Raw genomic sequence first — 20,515 nt, 5'->3', positions numbered from 1 at the left:
CGGTAAATCTGTCGCAATACGACGGTGGGTCACAATGACTGATGGGTCAGAATGACCCGAAGATAACACAAGGGTTAAATCACAGGAGGTTGTTTATGGTCAAACATCTTTCAAGACACACACAAACATCTAAAACATACAGTAGGCTTCAACCAGAGACATACAACATGGTGCGGGGGGTCCACAGAGATGTGACATTTGAGATGACCTCACCCAACATTTAGTAAAAAGTTATAATAGTAATAAAAAAAATATATAATAACAATGATTAACAACTTTTTCCAACCCCCTGGTTGTATTTTCCCATTTATAAAAATTATATTTTGCAAGAGGTTTCTTCCGCCTTGTCGATCGTTGAACCTTTCACGTCTGTCGAGAGACCAGCTACATGCTGATTGGTTGATATTACAGCTAAAATTTAAAGCGAAAAAGTTTGTTCTAGCTTAATGCCGGTCAATTGAATGACTGGCCAACAAAATGAAACATAATTGGCAGAGTGGGGCACAAAAAGGCAAAATAAATAAAGCCTAATTCTTTTTGCTAAACCAGCCTGGCAGGCAGTTAATTTACCATTGCACGGTTTATGAAATATTCAACTGATTCTACATAGCTGCATCAACAGTCCACCTCAATTTGGTCATTGATATCAGCACAGTTTACACTGACACTATTGTCAATGATATGTAGGCAATAACAAAAACGCTCCTAAGGACCATATCGCGGTATATTGAGGTGTTTTTGTGAAAATAGCACTGCTCTACCTAGAGTCGTGATGGGCATTGTACTTCTATCTATAATTCCAGGAATCTCTCTGTATGTGTTTGTTGGTTAACTAACCCACATCTTAATCACCAACTGCATCAAGGGCACGGGCATTGCACTACTTAATCTAATGTTTTTGCTATATTAGTACATGATGCTATAAGTTAATATACCACATGCTGTTGAATAAATACAAATAAAGTGAAATATTCGGTGTATTCACTTCTCCTCTTGCGAAGGGATGGGTTTGCACTCTTTTCTTGAGGGGTGCCACAATAATTATATTAACACAATAATAAGTATGCTGCTGAGTACAACACACACACACATAGATACACACACACACACACACAAAAGCTCTATTAACAAATACAGTCAGACCAGAACAGCTTGCATGTCCTTTGACACTAGCATTACAGTACATGTCCTGTGTATCCCCAGCCCAGCTAGGCCCATTTTTGAGGAACATGCTTGTCTATACATTATGCAGAGACATACTAATTCTCTTCACTTTTATTACAGTGTTTCCCAGTCAGTGGGTGGACTGGGATAATGTGAATGGTGTGAAAGGGAATAAGGGTGGTTGAGTCCCCACAATAAGATGGTCCATTGGAGAGAGAGGGACAGAAAGGAGAAAGGGAGAGAGAGGAATGGAGAAGGAGTAGGAAGAGGATCGATTGTTCCAAAAGGGTGTGGAGGGGTGTCTGTGTGCATTAATCAGGCACTGAGGTAGGCTTGAGCTTGGGTGTCATCCAGCCACACACATGATGGCGGAGAATCACACGCTTGGGTCATATGATATGTTCATGGTGTGAAGAAAACAGACACTGGGAGTGGGGTACAACCCTCCTTAGCCAGGCACACTGACAAGGTATAGGAAGAGAGAGACAGACAGAGAGGCACAGAGAGATACAGTTAGGTCCATAAATATTTGGACATTGACACAATTTTTATCATTTTGGCTCTGTATACCACCACAATGGATTTGAAATGAAACAATCAAGATGTGCTTTAAGTGCAGACTTTCAGCTTTAATTTCAGGGTATTTACATCCAAATCAGGTGAACGGTGTAGGAATTACAACACATTTGATATGTGGCCCCCCCCTTTTTAAGGGACCAAAAGTAATTGGACAATTGGCTGCTCAGCTGTACCATGGCCAGGTGTATGTTATTCCCTCATGGGAATTCGTTATTTCATTGACAAGGAGCAGATAAAAGGTCTACAGTTCATTTCAAGTATGGTATTTGTGTTTGGAATCTGTTGCTGTCAACTCTCAATATGAAGTCCACAGAGCTGTCACCATCAGTGAAGCAAGCCATCGTTAGGCTGTAAAATCAAAACAAACCTATCAGAGAGATAGCAAAAACATTAGGTGTGGCCAAATCAACTGTTTGGTACATTCTTAAAAAGAAAGAACCCACTGGTGAGCTCAGCAACACCAAAAGACCTGGAAGACCACGGAAAACAACTGTGGTGGATGACAGAAGAATTATTTCCCTGGTGAAGAAAAACCCCTTCACAACAGTTGGCCAGATCAAGAACACTCTCCAGGAGGTAGGCGTATCTGTGTCAAAGTCAACAATTAAGAGAAGACTTCACCAGAGTAAATACAGAGGGTTGACCACAAGATGTAAACCATTGGTGAGTTTCAAAAACAGGAAGACCAGATTAGAGTTTGCCAAAAACATCTAAAAGAGCCTGTACAGTTCTGGAACAACATCCTATGGACAGATGAGACCAAGATCAACTTTTACCAGAATGATGGGAAGAGAAGAGTATGGAGAAGGGAAGGAACTGCTCATGATCCAAAGCATACCACCTCATCAGTGAAGCATGGTGGAGGTAGTGTTATGGCGTGGGCATGTATGGCTGCCAATGGAACTGGTTCCCTTGTATTTATCGATGATGTGACTGCTGACAAAAGCAGTAGGATGAATTCTGAAGTGTTTCGGGCAATATTATCTGCTCAGATTCAGCCAAATGCTTCAGAACTCATAGGACGGCGCTTCACAGTGCAGATGGACAATGACCCGAAGCATACTGCGAAAGCAACCAAAGAGTTTTTTAAGGCAAAGAAGTGGAATGTTCTGCAATGGCCAAGTCAATCACCTGACCTAAATCCAATTGAGCATGCATTTCACTTGCTAAAGACAAAACTGAAGGGAAAATGCCCCAAGAACAAGCAGGAACTGAAGACAGTTGCAGTAGAGGCCTGGCAGAGCATCACCAGGGACGAAACCCAGCGTCTGGTGATGTCTATGGGTTCCAGACTTCAGGCTGTCATTGACTGCAAAGGATTTGCAACCAAGTATTAAAAGTGACAATTAGATTTATGATTATGTTAGTTTGTCCAATTATTTTTGGTCCCTTAAAAAGGGGGGGGCCACATATAAAATGTGTTGTAGTTCCTACACCGTTCACCTGATTTGGATGTAAATACCCTGAAATTAAAGCTGAAAGTCTGCACTTAAAGCACATCTTGATTGTTTCATTTAAAATCCATTGTGGTGGTATACAGAGCTAAAATGATGAAAATTGTGTCAATGTCCAAATATTTTTGGACCTAACTGTACATACAGCCTTACGTGGGCAAGATCTTAGAACCGTAGACCGCTCCAGGGTACTGTACCAAATAATTTGGTTATCTTGCTTGGAGGAACAAACAGGGGCTGTTTAAAAATGTGTGAGTAGCTATGGAAAGATGAAGAAAACCTAAACTCACAGAGGCTGAGATGGAAGTTCACCTACATAAAACAATATGTATGGAGAGACTCAACATCTCCAAGTGCTAGCAAGGATTTAGCAGTGGCTGTCAGTGCATCTTCGTTTGGGGTTTCAAGAACACCCGAGCAATGCAAAGCCAGGTTCAACTAGAGAGGGTACAATTTCTGGGGAAATTGTAGGGTGTGCTTGCTTGCAGACGGTTGTGTTTATTAACTGCTATTTTTACAACTGATATTTCTGTATATTTTATATAAAAATGCCTACTTATTATTTATGAAGATCGCATAGATTTAAAGGCATTGCCTATATTTGTTGCTGCTCATGTACAATTCAAAATACAAAAAGTGAAGTGTAGCATGTCCCTGTACTTACTGTAAGTCGCTCTGGATACGGGCGTCTGCTAAAATGACTAAATGTACTGTAAATGTAGAATAAACTTAACCTATATGACTAAAACGTCACCTTAACTTTTTCTATTCTACAGTAGATATTTTCAAGCATTTAGCCCACTCATATTGTATTCATTCATTAAGAACCACCTTTGAAACAAGCTGAACCCCCTTGAAACAAGCTTTTCTAAGTAACGTTCTCACCGGAAGTATTATTAGATAGATGGAATCGTGACTGAAACAGTACCATCTGCTAACTGAAAATATGCCCCCAAAAAACGTAAATAAGCTTGACATTTATTTAGGTGGAAATGGCTAATTCAAAAGAAGTTTGCTGGAAGCGATCATTGTCAGTAACAATGCCAAATACGACCATTTGACCTTAGACTAGAGCCCTGCACGGTGGAAAAGCTGACCTCAGTAAATTGTGCTACGAGCAAGCTAGCCTAGCTGCTGTTGCTAGCCAAACGTAAGGGGATTGTTTGACTGCGCCGGAAATGAAAAACGTTTCTTTTGACATCAAGTTTAGGCTGTGGCATTTAAGACAACAACGCAACACACAAGCTTGAGTTTAAATACATTATTTAATGTGACATTACTTACTGTACATGCAAGTCTTGATTTGCTTAAATGTAACCTACATGTGCTGCTAGTACACCACGGCACGATACGATACTCGCTGTGCAACAGCACATCTATGCACGTTGTATCCATGCGTCGTTGCTAACGTGTGCTGACGTTATGACGTAGGCCCCTTTGTTGACAAAAGGCACTTTTTGCCATAGACATATATATATGTCTATGCTTTTTGCCACAAAAACGTAATTTCAACTTAAACCATGCAACGGAACGTAAATAAAAATACAAGCAACTCAATCGCTACTAAACTTTTGACATCAACGTTGTCTATGTAGTCCAAATATTGACAGATCCTTAGGGGTGGGAAAATAAATAATAATAATAATATATATGTGAGAGAACAATGGTTGTGCACGCCGAAGGCGTGAGCACACCCAATTATCTCAAACAGAGTTTGAAGGGAGAGTCAGGGACGTCTAGTACGTCAGGTATGTACTGTACACACAATATTTCCTATATTGTAAAATTTCTGTCAATGTGAAACGTATACTGGATCGATATGTAAAACTCCCAATAATTGTGTGTAAAGCCTTTAGCCTTGATGTAATTGATCTGCCAGAATGATAAATACACTTCAAATCAAACTACAATTATTTTAAAAGTATCAGATAGGGGCGCACCCAGCATGAGGAGGTAGTAGACATGGCCTTTCTGCGAGTCCAGCCAGCTGACTTCAACAGGGACAAAACTGTGCCATATGCACCACCCCCACCAAGCCTACAGCCCGTGCATTGCAATCTCCACTGAAGCATTCGTGGGGGAAGAAGAAAATGTTCCTTTTAAGTATTTCAGTGGTCATATTTAAGAAACCGTGTTTGAACTGTCTGTAATTAGGATGACCAGACGTCCTATTTTACCCGGACATGTCCTCTTTTCGAGATCTAAAAAATGCGTCCTGCAGGGATTCCTAAATCATCCGGGATTTTGCCTCATCGAATATTTGTATAGTATTTTTAAGAAGCTTCCCAATGGAAACCTCGACAAGACTAAGGTTGTTCGCACCTTGTGCTATGCGGAATTAGTTTACTGTAGGAGTTCATCCAGTCTCAAATACCACCTAAACGCAAAGCATCCCTTAGCTTATGCAGAAGATGCCGGGCCAAGCACTGATGTAGCGCAGAGGAAGAGTCGTCGTCAAACTACGATGTTTGAGTGCAACCGAGGCAAGCCCGTCAGCACAGCTCTATCAGCCAAGCTAACTAATCTAATAAACAGTTAATAAACACAAGTACATAATAAGCAAATTGAACATAATTTATTTTCATCACCAATTATCATAGTAGAACAGCTTTTTCAAGCAGTTTGTGATGCATTTTGGAAACAGGAGATGAGCTCCTGTTCAAATGCGCCACCTGGCTTGAGAAACCTGTTCTCAAAGACTTACTTTTAGTCATTATTTGGGTTGCACACATATTCTGAATGCCTTTGGCGGAATTCAAATGAGCCATTTTAATCTAGATTAATCTAGATTAACGCCAAGATTACAGTGAGATTAATCTAGATTTTTAAAATGAATCTATGCCCACCACTAATTTTAATCTACATTCCGTTGCACAGTTTAAATTGAAATTACGTTTTTGTGGCGAAAAGTGAAGCTAACAGTGGCTAACTTGCTAGCCAGTCACTGACGGTACCAATGTCATGAAAACACGCGTGACTACCTGTAGCAGAAAATTAGTTTAGGAGCTTGTTAACTTCTGGGAGATAGCTAGGCTAACTATAGCTTTACTGCAAGGCAACTGCAGAAACGCCACAAGCAAAGAGGCCAGGGTGATAACTATTTGCTCATTTTACTTTGTGAAATGAAACACAATTGTGAAGTAAGTAAGTAAGACTTTATTTATATAGCACATTTCATACAAGAATTGTAGCTCAAGGTGCTTTACATAAAATCAATAAAAACAATAATACAAGTGATAAACAATTCAAACAAAAATAAAAATCCCAATAAGACCTCTGTTCAAGAGAGAAAACAACTTTAAAAGTAGGAAAACCCTTTTGAGATAAAATTACTTAAATGCTTCGGTAAAAAGGTAGGTTTTAAGCTGTCTTTTAAAAATGTCTAGAGTGTTTGCTTCCCTAATATTTATGGGTAATTTGTTCCATAGTTTTGGGGCGTAATTGACAAAGGCCGAATCACCAATCTTCTTATGACTGCTTCTGGTGACCTCTAATAGGCCTGCATTTGATGATTGCAGTGTTCTAGCTGGTGTGTAGTTTATAAAGGAGTTAGCAATGTAGCTAGGTCCTTGTCCGTGTAGAGCTTTGTATGTGAGGAAAAGGACCTTAAAGTCAATTCGGAAGGTAACAGGGAGCCAGTGTAAAGTAGCTAGGACAGGACTAATGTGTTCTCTCCTTTTAGTTTTGGTTAATAATCTAGCTGCAGAATTTTGAATGAGCTGTAGTCTTTCAGTGGTTTTCTTGGGAAGACCAGTGAAAAGTGTGTTACAGTAGTCCAGCCGGCTGGATATAAAAGCATGAATTAACTTCTCTGCATCATTTTGGTTTATGAATGGTCGTACCTTTGCTATATTCCTCAGGTGAAAGAAAGCTGTTTTGGTCACTTTATTAATGTGAGAGTTGAAATTCAAATCTGAGTCCAGGATTACACCGAGACTCGTCACCTCTGGTTTAAGACAGGGGGTTAAGCCTCCAAGATTCTTAATAAGCATCTCTCTTTTGGATTTGGGGCCACATAGTAGGACTTCGGTTTTGTCTTCATTTAATTTAAGAAAGTTATCATTCATCCATTTGTTTATTGCCAACAGGCAGTTGGTAATGGAATTGATGGCCGTTGCATCGTTGGGTTCAGTGGATATATATAGTTGTGTGTCATAGCTATGGAAATCTATGTTATGTTCTCTGATTATGTCGCCGAGTGGTAACATATAAAGAGAAAAAAGTAATGGACCTAAGCAGCTTCCTTGAGCAACCCCGTAGCAGTTCTCATGTTTCTTGGACCTATGGTCACCTAAACTAACATAAAACTTACTTCCTGTGATATATGATTTCAGCCAGTTCAATACACTATCCGTGAACCAAATAAGCTTTTCCAGTCTATTGATTAGGATGTCGTGATCAATTGTATCAAATGCTGCATTGAGATCTAACAGGATAAGGATAGAGACTTTATTTGCATTAGAGTTTAGTCTGAGGTCGCTAATTATTTTGGTGAGAGCATTTTCAGTACTGTGATATTTCCTGAAACCTGACTGCGAGACTTCCAGGATGTTATTTTCTTCAAGAAAATAATTTAATTGGACTAAAACTATCTTTTCCAGTACTTTACTAATAAATGGAAGGTTTGATATTGGTCTGTAATTTGCAAGTAGACTGTTATCCAATTTGAGTTTCTTTAATAGGGGCTTTACAACAGCTGTTTTGAAGGCATCTGGGAAGACGCCAGTTGTAAGGGATGTGTTTATAATCTCTAGCACCGTACCTGAGACACTATCAAACACTCACTTAAAGAATGTTGTGGGTATAGGATCAATATCTGAGGTTGTGGAGTTAGATTCGCTGACAATTTTGGAAAGTTCACTAAGTGTGATACAGGTAAATGTGCTCATGGTTATGTTGCAGAATCTACTGATGTCAGTTTCGACCCCACTACTAATAATACTCGCTCTGATCAAAGTTATTTTGTTCTTGAAAAACAAAGCAAGCTCTTCACATTTAACTGCTGAGGATGGAGGTGGGGCAGGGACAGTGTTTAGCAGCTGGTCAATGGTGGAGAAAAGAACTCTGGAATTTCTGGCATTTTCTGTAATAATGTTGGAGAAATATTCTCTCCTTGCTAGATGGATGGTTTTGTTATAGGTAGTGTATCTTTGTAGATATTGTAGTGGATAGTGATCTTTGTTTTCCTCCATTTTCTCTCTGCTGCACGGCATTTTCTTTTCGTTTCACTAACATTTTTATTTCTCAGCCATGGGGAGGTTCTGCTTGTGCACTTCTTTTTGGTTTTCAGTGGTGCAACAGAGTCTAACACAGATAATAGTGCATCATTGAGGTTCTCTACCATTTCATTCAGAGAGCAATCATGGTTAGTCGTCTCATATAGAGGAAATTGTTCAGAAAATGTCATCATAGCTGTATCGTCTAAATATCTTCTATGGACTAAGAATTCTTTTTTGGTTTTTGTTAGGATAATTTCCACATTAAAAAGTATATAATGATGGTCTGAGAGGGGTAGATCAGTTATTGAAATATTATTGATATTTAGTCCAGTTGTTATCACTAGATCTAGTGTGTTTCCGTGCCGGTGTGTTGGGTCTGTTATGTGTTGAGTTAGATTGAAACTGTCAAGGAGATTTAAGAGCTCAATAGTTCTTGGGTCTGCTTTTTTATTTACTTGGATATTTAAGTCTCTGTTTAAAACTACTTTGTCATATCTAGTGACACATAGTGATAATAGTAAAATAATTCTTGTATGAATATTGGCGAGTGCTTGGGTGGCCGATATATAATAACAAAAAGTATTGATTCGGCTTTGAGCTCTATAGGAAGATATTCATATGATGTGAATTCACCTAGCTCAGTGATTTTGAACAACAGTTTAGAGGAGAAAATAGCTGCGACTCCTCCACCTTTTTTTGATGTCCTTGAAACTTGGTGAAAGCTGTAATCAGGCGGACACGCTTCTATCAAAGTTGCTGTTGCCGTGTCATTGTTTAGCCAGGTTTCTGTTAGACAGATGCAGTCTAAGTTGTTTTCTTTGACCAGATCATTAACTAGGAATGTTTTGTTATTTAGTGATCTAACATTTAGAAGGGCCAGTTTCATCATTAACAGATAAAACGGGTAGATAAATCTGTTGGAAGAATATGGATAGTTCTGTGACTTCTAACACTAGTTTCAGGTTTGTAACCATGCATTTTACCATGCCATTTTCTGTTTGTGATGATGACCGGTATGTCCAATGAAATAGCATGGTGGCTGTCCTAGCTTTTATTTTCTTTGGGAAAGTCTCTGTCACTGAGCTGTTCCATCACAAGGGAATTCATCCGGGGGGTGCAGATCTGTGCAGGGCCCATGTCCTTGCAGGAGGCTGTTTGAATGTTCTGTTCTGTTCCATGGGAGGTTGTTTGGGATGCGTCAGTCAGCTTAGACACAACAGGGATAGAAGCTTGATTTGTGGTCAGGAGCACGTGATTGATGTTTGCTGTTAGTAGTCGAGATCCTCTACGGTTTGGGTGGAGTCCGTCAGCTTGAAAACGGTCTGCACAGTTCCAGAACACATTGAAGTTATCGATAAATCTCAGTTTGTGTGTCAGACAGACAGATGCCAACCATGTGTTGAAAGATAGTAGTCGACTGAAGGCTTCTTTTCCTCTGCGAAAGCATGCAATCGGTCCACTGATGAATACATCTTGATATCTGTTAAGTGTGTTCAGTAGCTGGGTGAAATGTTTTTTAAGTATCTCAGTGCCAGTTTTCTTGTGTAGGATATCAAACGAGCCAGTGTGGATGATAATCTTAGGGTTGTTTGGTTTATTGTTGAGGATTGTTTGTACCTCTGAGGACAGTTCCTCGACAGATGTGTTGCTAAGACAAATATTTTCTGTCTTTGCCAGTTTAACATGTGCTGTCATGGCATCTCCAATCAAGATAGTGGCCATATGTGGTGTTGTGTTTGCATTTCTAACGTTTGCCTTATCAGTAGCTGCGGGGCCAGTTCTTATCTTATTTGGGTTAGCAATGATAGGACCTTGTGCTAGACCAAGGTTAGACACTGCGTTAGTGCTAGCAGTAGATTCTATAGTGCTAGCAGTGTTAGCTCCTCTAAGTGTTGATGGGCTGTGGGTAGTCTTAGCATACCTTGGATCTTGATAATCCAGTGATATTGTTGTCTGATTAGGCTTGATAGGGGGTCGAGCAGCGCCCCGAGTGGTCCGAGAGGGGCTTGGAGTGGGGGACTCCCGGTCGCAGCAGACGATGATGTGTTGGATTTGCATGTGTGTAGTAGCTACCATCATGGTGTGTCGGCGACCTGGGCCCTTCATGTTTGTTAGCTGCGTGGCTAGCACTCCTGTGCCTCTTCGCCTTGGATTCCACACACAAGGGAGAGAAAGTTCCCAGTGGTTCGAAACTGTTTCTGAGTGTGACAGGAGGAGAGGTGATGCGGGAAGAGTTTCTGCCTCGCTTTTTTTTGCTGTTTATCATTGGTGACAGTCCCATCTCTGATGAAGGTAGAAGCGGCGCTAGGCCTCTTTGGTTTAGCGCCGAGAGCAGGCCATGACTCATCCGGTCCAACGGCCGGTGCAGAGAAAGCTGGTTCCAAGGGTGGCTCATTGGCAGGTAGCTTGAGCAAGACTCTGAACCCCAAGTTGCTCCCGATGGGCAGGCCGGCGCCTTGCATGGTAGCTCGCTGCCGTCTGTATGTGTGATTGAGAGTATGAATGGGTGAATGAGACGCAAACATTGTAAAGCGCTTTGAGTGCCGCTAAGGTAGAAAAGCGCTATATAAATGCAGTCCATTTACCATTTACAATAGCCTCTGTTGCACGGCCAACACATATAGTACTACAGAGGTCTATGTTTTCAAAAGGTTCGTCTTGGTAGCGATTGCGTTGGTTGTATTTTTATTTATGTTCCGTTGCATGGTTTAAGTAGAAATTGCGTTTTTGTGGTGAAAAGTGAAGCTAACAGTGGCTAATTTGCTAGCCACAGTCACTGACGTTACTAACGTCACTACGTCACTAACGTCACGAAAATACGCGTGACTACCTGTAGCAGAACATTCGTTTCACATCTGTTAACTTGGGGGATAGCTAGGCTAACTATAGCTTTACTGCAAGGCAGCTGCAGGAACGCCACAAGCAAAGAGGCCAGGGTGATAACTATTTACTCATTTTACTTTGTGATGTGAAACACAATTATGAAATGTAATGTACAATATTAGCTGATATTATTAAGGAAGTAGGCCCACATCTACTTTTGGAAACGGTAGTCTACTATTTCACTGAAGCATTAGCATCATGACATTAGCCTCTGTTGCCCGGGCAACACATACTACAGTGGTCTATGATGCATCTGTTTTCAATCTTTAAAATAAACATTCCTCACAAATACATTTTCGTTGTAGGATTTATTATGACATTACATTACAAGTAAACGATTTGTGGGTGAAATTATCATTACCTTTGGTTTCAAACCAGTGTTGCTCACTGCAATGCTGTAGCCTACGCGAGACACTACAAAAACATCTACACAGCTGTAGGAAGTCAAACGGCGACAGAACATGTTCGGCACTCCCCTTACTTAAATCAAAAGTCTATCTAACTACTAACCTGAACTTCATTGCCACAGCCTAAACGTTGTCAATCTGTTCATGAAAATAATCAATTTCAGCCTAAACCGTACAACGGAACGTTAAATCCAATTCAACCAACGCAATCGCTACCAAGACGAACACAGCAGTAGTCTACTAGTACTGTGCCGTAGTAGTACAATTTACCGGGGCAGCTTCTCCACACAGGGCTATATCGCATTTTGCGTTGTTACTGACAATGATCGTTACCAGTGAGCTTTTTATGAATGAGCGACTTTCCACTAAATAAATGTCAAGCTTATTTACGTTTTGGGGGGCATATTTTCAGTTAGCAGATGGGACTGTCTGAATCGCGATTCCATCTTCTACTGCCGGGTAACGTCGTAGAATAATCTTCAAAGGGTGTTTTTTATTAATGAATGAATGCAATGAGTAGGCTACATGCCTGAAAATATCACGAGAAGGGAAAAACTTAAAATGACGTTTAAGTCATAGAGATTAGGTCCATTTTTACACCGGTCTGCCAAATGTATTAGTTTTGATTCAACGATGAGGCTGCCTCTTGCAGGGGAAATGAGAAGACATCTATTTCATTCTACACTTCACTCGTATTTTCAGTTGTAAATGAGCAGCAAAAAAAATGCTTTTAAATCTATTTAATATTTATAAATAATAAGTGTGCATTTTCATATAAAATATACAGAAATCAGTTGTAAAAATGTCATTCAAAAACGGACCCCTGTGCAACCTACGCAAGCAAGCACACCCTACAATTTCCCCAGAAATTGTACCCTCTCTAGTTGGGTGTGCTTTGCCTTCGGCAAGGGCACAACCTTTGTTCTCTCACATATATATTATTATTTTTATTATTTTTTTTATTTCTTTTTGCCCCCCTAAAACTCAGTCATTATTTGGCCTACATAGACAACCTAGGTGTCAAAAGTTTCGTCTTGGTAGCGATTGAGTTGCTTGTATTTTTATTTACACTCCGTTGCACAGTTTAGGAGGTTACAACGTTTTTGTGGCAAAAAGTGTCTTCTGTCGGCGAAGGGTAGCAGTGCTAGTCTACGTCACTACGTCAGCACACGTTCGCAACGACGCATGGATACAACGTGATAGAGACGTTCTAGCACGCAAATTGGAGCTTGGATTATGAGTGAAAAATGCCAACCCCCAAAATTACCAACCATTGGGTTTTGTTGAGAAAGCAATTTCGAGTGGAACTGCAATCTAGGATTTTTATTTAGGTCGTGAAAGTCTTTGTAATTTGAGCGAGTGCGGTTCGCCCGTGAGACTGCTCAGGCGGCAGCCATGCAATCGTCATCGTAGTTTAGTATTTTCGTAATTTTATAGTTCGGTCAATTCTACACCAAAAAACAGAAGGAGGGCAATGTTATGACGATATGACTATTGTGAAGACAGCCAGATGGTGAGATTTTAATGTAGGTTGCTGTAAAAACTTTGATTGGTTTGCTACGTGAGAGCCCCGTGAGCCTCCGTTGACGATTGCGTCAGCTGTTGTCGATCTCTGATGAGTATTTTCTTAATTTCGTACCAGGGTCAATTCTACATAAAAAAATCAGAAGGAGGGCAGTGTTTTAAAGATAAGACGATTGCGAAGATAGCCAGCGGGTCAGCATATTTTTGTGATTTGTGTAAAACTTGGAATTTGAGTGACACCGCGGCTTGTTTTGACGTTAGCCTCAGTCAGACTCGGCTCGCCCACTGGCAGTGTGTAGTAGTACTGTCTTCAATGCCACAGCTAAACTCTATGTCAAAAGAAACTTTCTCATTACCGGCGCATTCAAACAATCAGTGAACTGTGGAGCAACAGCAGCTAGCTTGCCTCTAGCAAACTTATTTTGAAGTAGCCATTTCCCCCTACATTCATGTCAAACTTATTTACGTTTTGGGGGGCCGGCATATTTTCAGTAAGCAGACGGTACAGTACTGTTTGAATCGCGATTCCATACTGCCAGTGACAACGTTGTTACAGTAGCTTGTTTCAAAGGGGGTTTGCAGCTGTTTCAAAGGGTGTTCTTAATGAAATATGCAATATGAGTAGGCTAAATGCTTGAAAATATCACTACAAGGGAAAAACTTGCAACACCTGCAACCGACGCAAGCAAGCACACCCTACAATTTCCCCAGAAATTGTACCCTCTCTAGTTATTATTATTATTATTATTTTTATTCTTTTTGCCCCCCTAAAACTCAGTCAATATTTGGCCTCCATAGACAACGTAGGTGTCAAAAGGTTCGTCTTGGTAGCGATTGAGTTGCTTCTATTGGAATTTACGTTCCGTTGCATGGTTTGGGCTTAAGTTAAGTTTTTGTGGCGAAAAGTGAAGCTAACGGTGGCTAATTTGCTAGCCACAGTCACTGACGTTACTAACGTCACGAAAACACGCGTGACTACCTTTGGCAGAACATTCGTTTCGCATCTGTTAACTTGGGGGATAGCTAGGCTAACTATAGCTTTACTGCAAGGCAGCTGCAGAAACGCCACAAGCAAAGAGGCCAGGGTGATAAATATTTCCTCATTTTACTTTGTGATATGACACACAATTGTGATGTGTAATGTACAATATAAGCTGATATTATTAAGGAAGTACATCTACTTTCGGAAACAGTAGTCTACTATTTCACTGAAATATTAGCATCATGACATTAGCCTGTGTTGCCCGGGCAACACATTCTACAGTGGTCTATGATGTATCTGTTTTCAATCGTTAAAATAAACATTCCTCACATATACATTTTCGTTGTAGGATTTATTCTGACATTAGTAAACGATTTGTTGGTGAAATTACCATTACCTGTGGTTTCAAACCAGTGTAGCTCACTGCAACGCTGTAGCTTACGCGAGACACACTACAAAAACATCTAGCTACAGTACACAGCTGTTTAGGAAGTCAAACGGCAACAGAAAATGTTCGGCACTCCCCTTACTTAAATCAAAAGTCTATCTAACTACTAACCTGAACTTCATTGCCACAGCCTAAACGTTGTCAATCTGTTCATGAAAATAATTAATTTCAGCCTAAACCGTACAACGGAACGTTAAATCCAATTCAACCAACGCAATCGCTACCAAGACGAACACAGCAGTACTAGTAGTCTACTGTACCGTAGTAGTACAATTTACCGGGGCAGCTTCTCCACACAGGGCTATATCGCATTTTGCGTTGTTACTGACAATGATCGCTACCAGTGAGCTTTTTATGAATGAGCGATTTTCCACTAAATAAATGTCAAGCTTATTTAAGTTTTGGGGGGCATATTTTCAGTTAGCAGATGGTACTGTTTGAATCGCGATTCCATCTTATACATTTACATTTACATTTAGTCATTTAGCAGACGCTCTTATCCAGAGCGACTTACAGTAAGTACAGGGACATTCCCCCGAGGCAAGTAGGGTGAAGTGCCTTGCCCAAGGACACAACGTCAGTTGGCATGACCGGGAATCGAACTGGCAACCTTCGGATTACTAGCCCGACTCCCTCACCTCCTATACTGCCGGGTAACGTCGTAGAATCATCTTCAAAGGGGGTTCTTTAATAATGAATGAATGCAATATGAGTAGGCTAAATTCCTTTAAATATCACGAGAAGGGAAAAACTTAAAAGGACGTTTAAGTCGTAGAGATTAGGTACATTTTTACACCGGTCTGCCAAATGTATTCGTTTTGATTCAACGATGAGGCTGCCTCTTGCAGGGGAAATGAGAAGACATCTATTTCATTCTACACTTCACTCGTATTTTCAGTTGTAAATGAGCAGCAAAAAAAAAATGTAATTCAAAAACGGACCCCTGTGCAACCGACGCAAGCAAGCACACCCTACAATTTTCCCAGAAATTGTACCCTCTCTAGTTTTCATTCGTTTTTATCAGGGTAACCACATGGAACGGCCATCTTTACCAACATTGTGTAGTTAGGTTTTATATAGAGTGAATATTGTACGTAGGCTTCCAAAGTAATATAAAAAAAATTATAAAGTCTACAACTTTACAAATGTTCACCGTAGTCTACAATTAATGTAGTAAAATGTTTTTTTATTCAAATATATCAACTAATATGGTCAGGAGGCTGAGCGGTTAGGGAATTGGGCTAGTAATCAGAAGGTTGCTGGTTCAATTCCCGGTCGTGCAAAAAAAATGACGTTGTGTCCTTGGGCAAGGCACTTCACCCTACTTGCCTCGGGGGAATGTCCCTGTATTTACTGTAAGTCGCTCTGGATAAGAGCGTCTGCTAAATGACTAAATGTAAATGTATTTTCTCATCCTGCAGCGCAGCCGATTTTGCAAGCGTCTTGCGAAAATATTAGACCAGCTGCCGAAACGATCGCTGCAGATCGCAGGCAATCGCGGCACTTCCCGGCGCTTTGCAGCCAGTGTGGTCGGTCCCATTTGATAACATGGGCGTCGGAAGAAAAAAGGCGGCGCTTCCAGGCGCTTCGCAGCAGATCGCAGCCAGTGTGTCCCAGGCATCAAGCATAGAAGACGATTTTCTCACTATTTCAAAGTGTAATTTAACATACGTCAGTGTTTTTTTTTCATTAGAATTGGATGGGTAGTTAACAACACATTCTTCTGCGGTGTGATGAACTTAAAACTCATTTTTCAAATATAGCTGCAAGCAGCAATGGGGTGGCCAAGCAGGTCAGATGGCCCAGAAGAAACTTTCGACATCCTCAGAAGAGGGTTCCGAGTACATGCAGCAAGTTTGGTGTGAATCCATCAGATATGACAAGCCCTGGTTCTCAGCAGAGCTCAGAAGGTTGAGGTCAGAGAAGGAGGAAGCATTTCGGAGTGGGGATAGAGACAGATTCAAGGAGTCAAAGAACAGGTTTAGCAAGGCGGTGAGAGAGGCTAAACGACTGTACTCAGAGAGACTGAAGCATCAGTTCTCTGCTAACGACTCTGCTTCTGTCTGGAGAGGGCTCAGGCAGATCACCAACTACAAGCCCAGAGTCCCCCACTCCACTAATGACTCCCGCCTGGCCAACGACCTGAATGAGTTCTACTGTAGATTTGAAAGACAATTGGACTGTCCTGTTCTACCCCTTCCCACCCACGGGGCCTCCTCCCTCACCCCCTCTACAGTGACAACTCTCTCCATTCAGGAGGGTGAAGTTAACAGACTTTTCAAGAGGCAGAACCCCCGCAAAGCAGCTGGGCCGAACTCTGTCTCTCCTGCCACCCTCAAGCACTGGGCTGACCAGCTGTCTCCGGTGTTCACCTACATCTTTAACACCTCCCTGGAGACATGCCATGTGCCAGCCTGTCTCAAGTCCTCCACCATCATCCCTGTGCCCAAAAAGCCAAGGCCAACAGGACTCAATGACTACAGACCCGTTGCCCTGACCTTTGTGGTAATGAAGTCTTTTGAGCGCCTTTTGCTGGCACACCTCAAAGCCATCACAGACCCTTTCCTGGACCCACTGCAGTTTGCCTACAGAGCCAACAGATCTGTGGATGACACCGTTAACATGGCCCTCCACTTCACCCTACAGCACCTGGACTCCCCAGCATCCTACAGTTAGGTCCATAAGTATTTGGACATTGACACAATTTTCATCATTTTGGCTCTGTATACCACCACAATGGATTTGAAATGAAACAATCAAGATGTGCTTTAGTGCAGACTTTCAGCTTTAATTTCAGGGTATTTACATCCAAATCAGGTGAACGGTGTAGGAATTACAATACATTTTATATGTGGCCCCCCCCTTTTTAAGGGACCAAAAGTAATTGGACAATTGGCTGCTCAGCTGTTCCATGGCCAGGTGTATGTTATTCCCTCATAAAGGGAGTTCGTTATTTCATTGACAAGGAGCAGATAAAATGTCTAGAGTTCATTTCAAGTATGGTATTTGTGTTTGGAATCTGTTGCTGTCAACTCTCAATATGAAGTCCAAAGCGCTGTCACCATCAGTGAAGCAAGCCATCGTTAGGCTGAAAAATCAAAACAAACCTATCTGAGAGATAGCAAAAACATTAGGTGTGGCCAAATCAACTGTTTGGTACATTCTTAAAAAGAAAGAACGCACTGGTGAGCTCAGCAACACCAAAAGACCCGGAAGACCACGGAAAACAACTGTGGTGGATGACAGAAGAATTATTTCCCTGGTGAAGAAAAACCCCTTCACAACAGTTGGCCAGATCAAGAACACTCTCCAGGAGGTAGGCGTATCTGTGTCAAAGTCAACAATTAAGAGAAGACTTCACCAGAGTAAATACAGACGGTTCACCACAAGATGTAAACCATTGGTGAGTCTCAAAAACAGGAAGACCAGATTAGAGTTTGCCAAAAAACATCTAAAAGAGCCTGTACAGTTCTGGAACAACATCCTATGGACAGATGAGACCAAGATCAACTTGTACCAGAATGATGGGAAGAGAAGAGTATGGAGAAGGGAAGGAACTGCTCATGATCCAAAGCATACCACCTCATCAGTGAAGCATGGTGGAGGTAGTGTTATGGCGTGGGCATGTATGGCTGCCAATGGAACTGGTTCCCTTGTATTTATCGATGATGTGACTGCTGACAAAAGCAGTAGGATGAATTCTGAAGTGTTTCGGGCAATATTATCTGCTCAGATTCAGCCAAATGCTTCAGAACTCATAGGACGGCGCTTCACAGTGCAGATGGACAATGACCCGAAGCATACTGCGAAAGCAACCAAAGAGTTTTTTAAGGCAAAGAAGTGGAATGTTCTGCAATGGCCAAGTCAATCACCTGACCTAAATCCAATTGAGCATGCATTTCACTTGCTAAAGACAAAACTGAAGGGAAAATGCCCCAAGAACAAGCAGGAACTGAAGACAGTTGCAGTAGAGGCCTGGTAGAGCATCACCAGGGACGAAACCCAGCGTCTGGTGATGTCTATGGGTTCCAGACTTCAGGCTGTCATTGACTGCAAAGGATTTGCAACCAAGTATTAAAAGTGACAATTAGATTTATGATTATGTTAGTTTGTCCAATTACTTTTGGTCCCTTAAAAAGGGGGGGGGGGCACATATCAAATGTGTTGTAATTCCTACACCGTTCACCTGATTTGGATGTAAATACCCTGAAATTAAAGCTGAAAGTCTGCACTTAAAGCACATCTTGATTGTTTCATTTCAAATCCATTGTGGTGGTATACAGAGCCAAAATTATGACATTTGTGTCAATGTCCAAATACTTATGGACCTAACTGTATGCCAGGATCCTTTTTGTGGACTTCAGCTCTGCCTTCAACACCATCATCCCTGCCCTGCTTCAGGACAAGCTCTCCCAGCTGAACATGCCCGACTCCACCTGCAGGTGGATCACAGACTTCCTGTCTGACAGGAAGCAGTGCGTTAAGCTGGGAACACAAGTCTCTGACTCCCGGTCCATCTGCACCGGATCTCCTCAGGGCTGCGTCCTTTCCCCTCTGCTCTTCTCCCTGTACACCAACAGCTGCACCTCCAGTCATCCGTCTGTCAAACTTCTGAAGTTTGCGGACGACACCACCCTCATTAGGCTCATCTCTGACGGGGATGAGTCTGACTATAGGTGGGAAGCTGACAACCTGGTGACCTGGTGTAGCCAGAACAACTTTGAGCTCAATGCTCTTAAGACAGTGGAGATGGTTGTGGACTTCAGGAAGAATACAGCCCCACTCACCCCCATCACCCTGTGCGACTTCCCAGTCAACACTGTGGAGTCCTTCCGCTTCCTGGGCACCATCCTCTCCCAGGACCTCAAGTGGGAACTGAACATTAGCTCCCTCACCAAAAAAGCACAACAGAGGATGTACTTCCTACGGCAGCTGAAGAAATTCAACCTGCCAAAGACAATGATGGTGCACTTCTACACAGCCATCATTGAGTCCATCCTCACCTCTTCCATCACCGTCTGGTACGCTGCTGCCACTGCCAAGGACAAGAGCAGACTGAAGCGTATCATCCGCACTGCTGAGAAGGTGATCGGCTGCAATCTGCCTACCCTCGAGGACCTGCACACCTCGAGGACCCCGAGGCGTGCGAGGAAGATTGTGGCCGACCCCTCCCACCCTGGTCACTCCCTGTTCCAGCTACTCCCCTCTGGCAGAAGGCTGCGGTCCATCAGGACCAAAACCTCACGCCATAAGAACAGTTTCTTTCCATCTGCTACTGGCCTCTTCAACAAGGCCAAGGACTCCCATTGACATTCATTCACTTATTTAACTATTATAAGTCCATCTAATGGCAATTCAGTATGCATAAGCCACTTTATCTCAGTATCCGATTGCACTATGTTGACCATTCACGCTTCTCATTATTCTTATTTTTATATATATTTTATTTTACATTTAAATTGTTGTATTCTTAGATTGTTTAGTTCTTAGAAATAGTTAAACTTTTGTACTTTTACTTAATTTAAGATCTGTATATGTTTAGTGTTTTGCACCTCCCTGCCACAGTAAATTCTGTGTTTGTATAACATACATGGCGAATAAACCGAATTCTGATTCTGATGTCTCAACTTTCTGTTTGGCGGCCCTGCTGCCGTTTTCGATTGGCTGTACCAGACAAACGCTTTTGAAAATCAAAAATCATTTTGATAGAGTGAGGTGAGGTTTGATAGTGTAAACAGATAACCTGTGACATGACAGGCTTGTAGGATTTGGCTGGATTCGAACCTCTAATGATGCGCTTGCCAGGACACCAACTTATCCTAGTGAGCTATTCTCAGTGCAGGAAATTACTGTGT

At 41.7% G+C, this 20,515-nt stretch overlaps 1 protein-coding gene and 1 long non-coding RNA gene across 2 annotated transcripts in view; one reads left to right on the top strand and one right to left on the bottom strand.

Moving 5' to 3' along the window:
• Window positions 1-20,515, bottom strand: part of syt7b (synaptotagmin VIIb) — a 210,488-nt gene that overhangs the window by 131,012 nt on the left and 58,961 nt on the right. The gene's annotated exons all lie outside the window — the stretch shown is intronic.
• Window positions 1-20,515, top strand: part of LOC136955779 (uncharacterized) — a 145,372-nt gene that overhangs the window by 100,105 nt on the left and 24,752 nt on the right. The gene's annotated exons all lie outside the window — the stretch shown is intronic.

The sequence above is a fragment of the Osmerus mordax genome, chromosome 13, assembly GCF_038355195.1.
Source record: "Osmerus mordax isolate fOsmMor3 chromosome 13, fOsmMor3.pri, whole genome shotgun sequence".
In the NCBI taxonomy this organism is placed as follows: domain Eukaryota; kingdom Metazoa; phylum Chordata; class Actinopteri; order Osmeriformes; family Osmeridae; genus Osmerus; species Osmerus mordax.
Note: the sequence above shows the minus strand (reverse complement) of the source record. Positions and strands in the feature narration are given on the sequence as shown.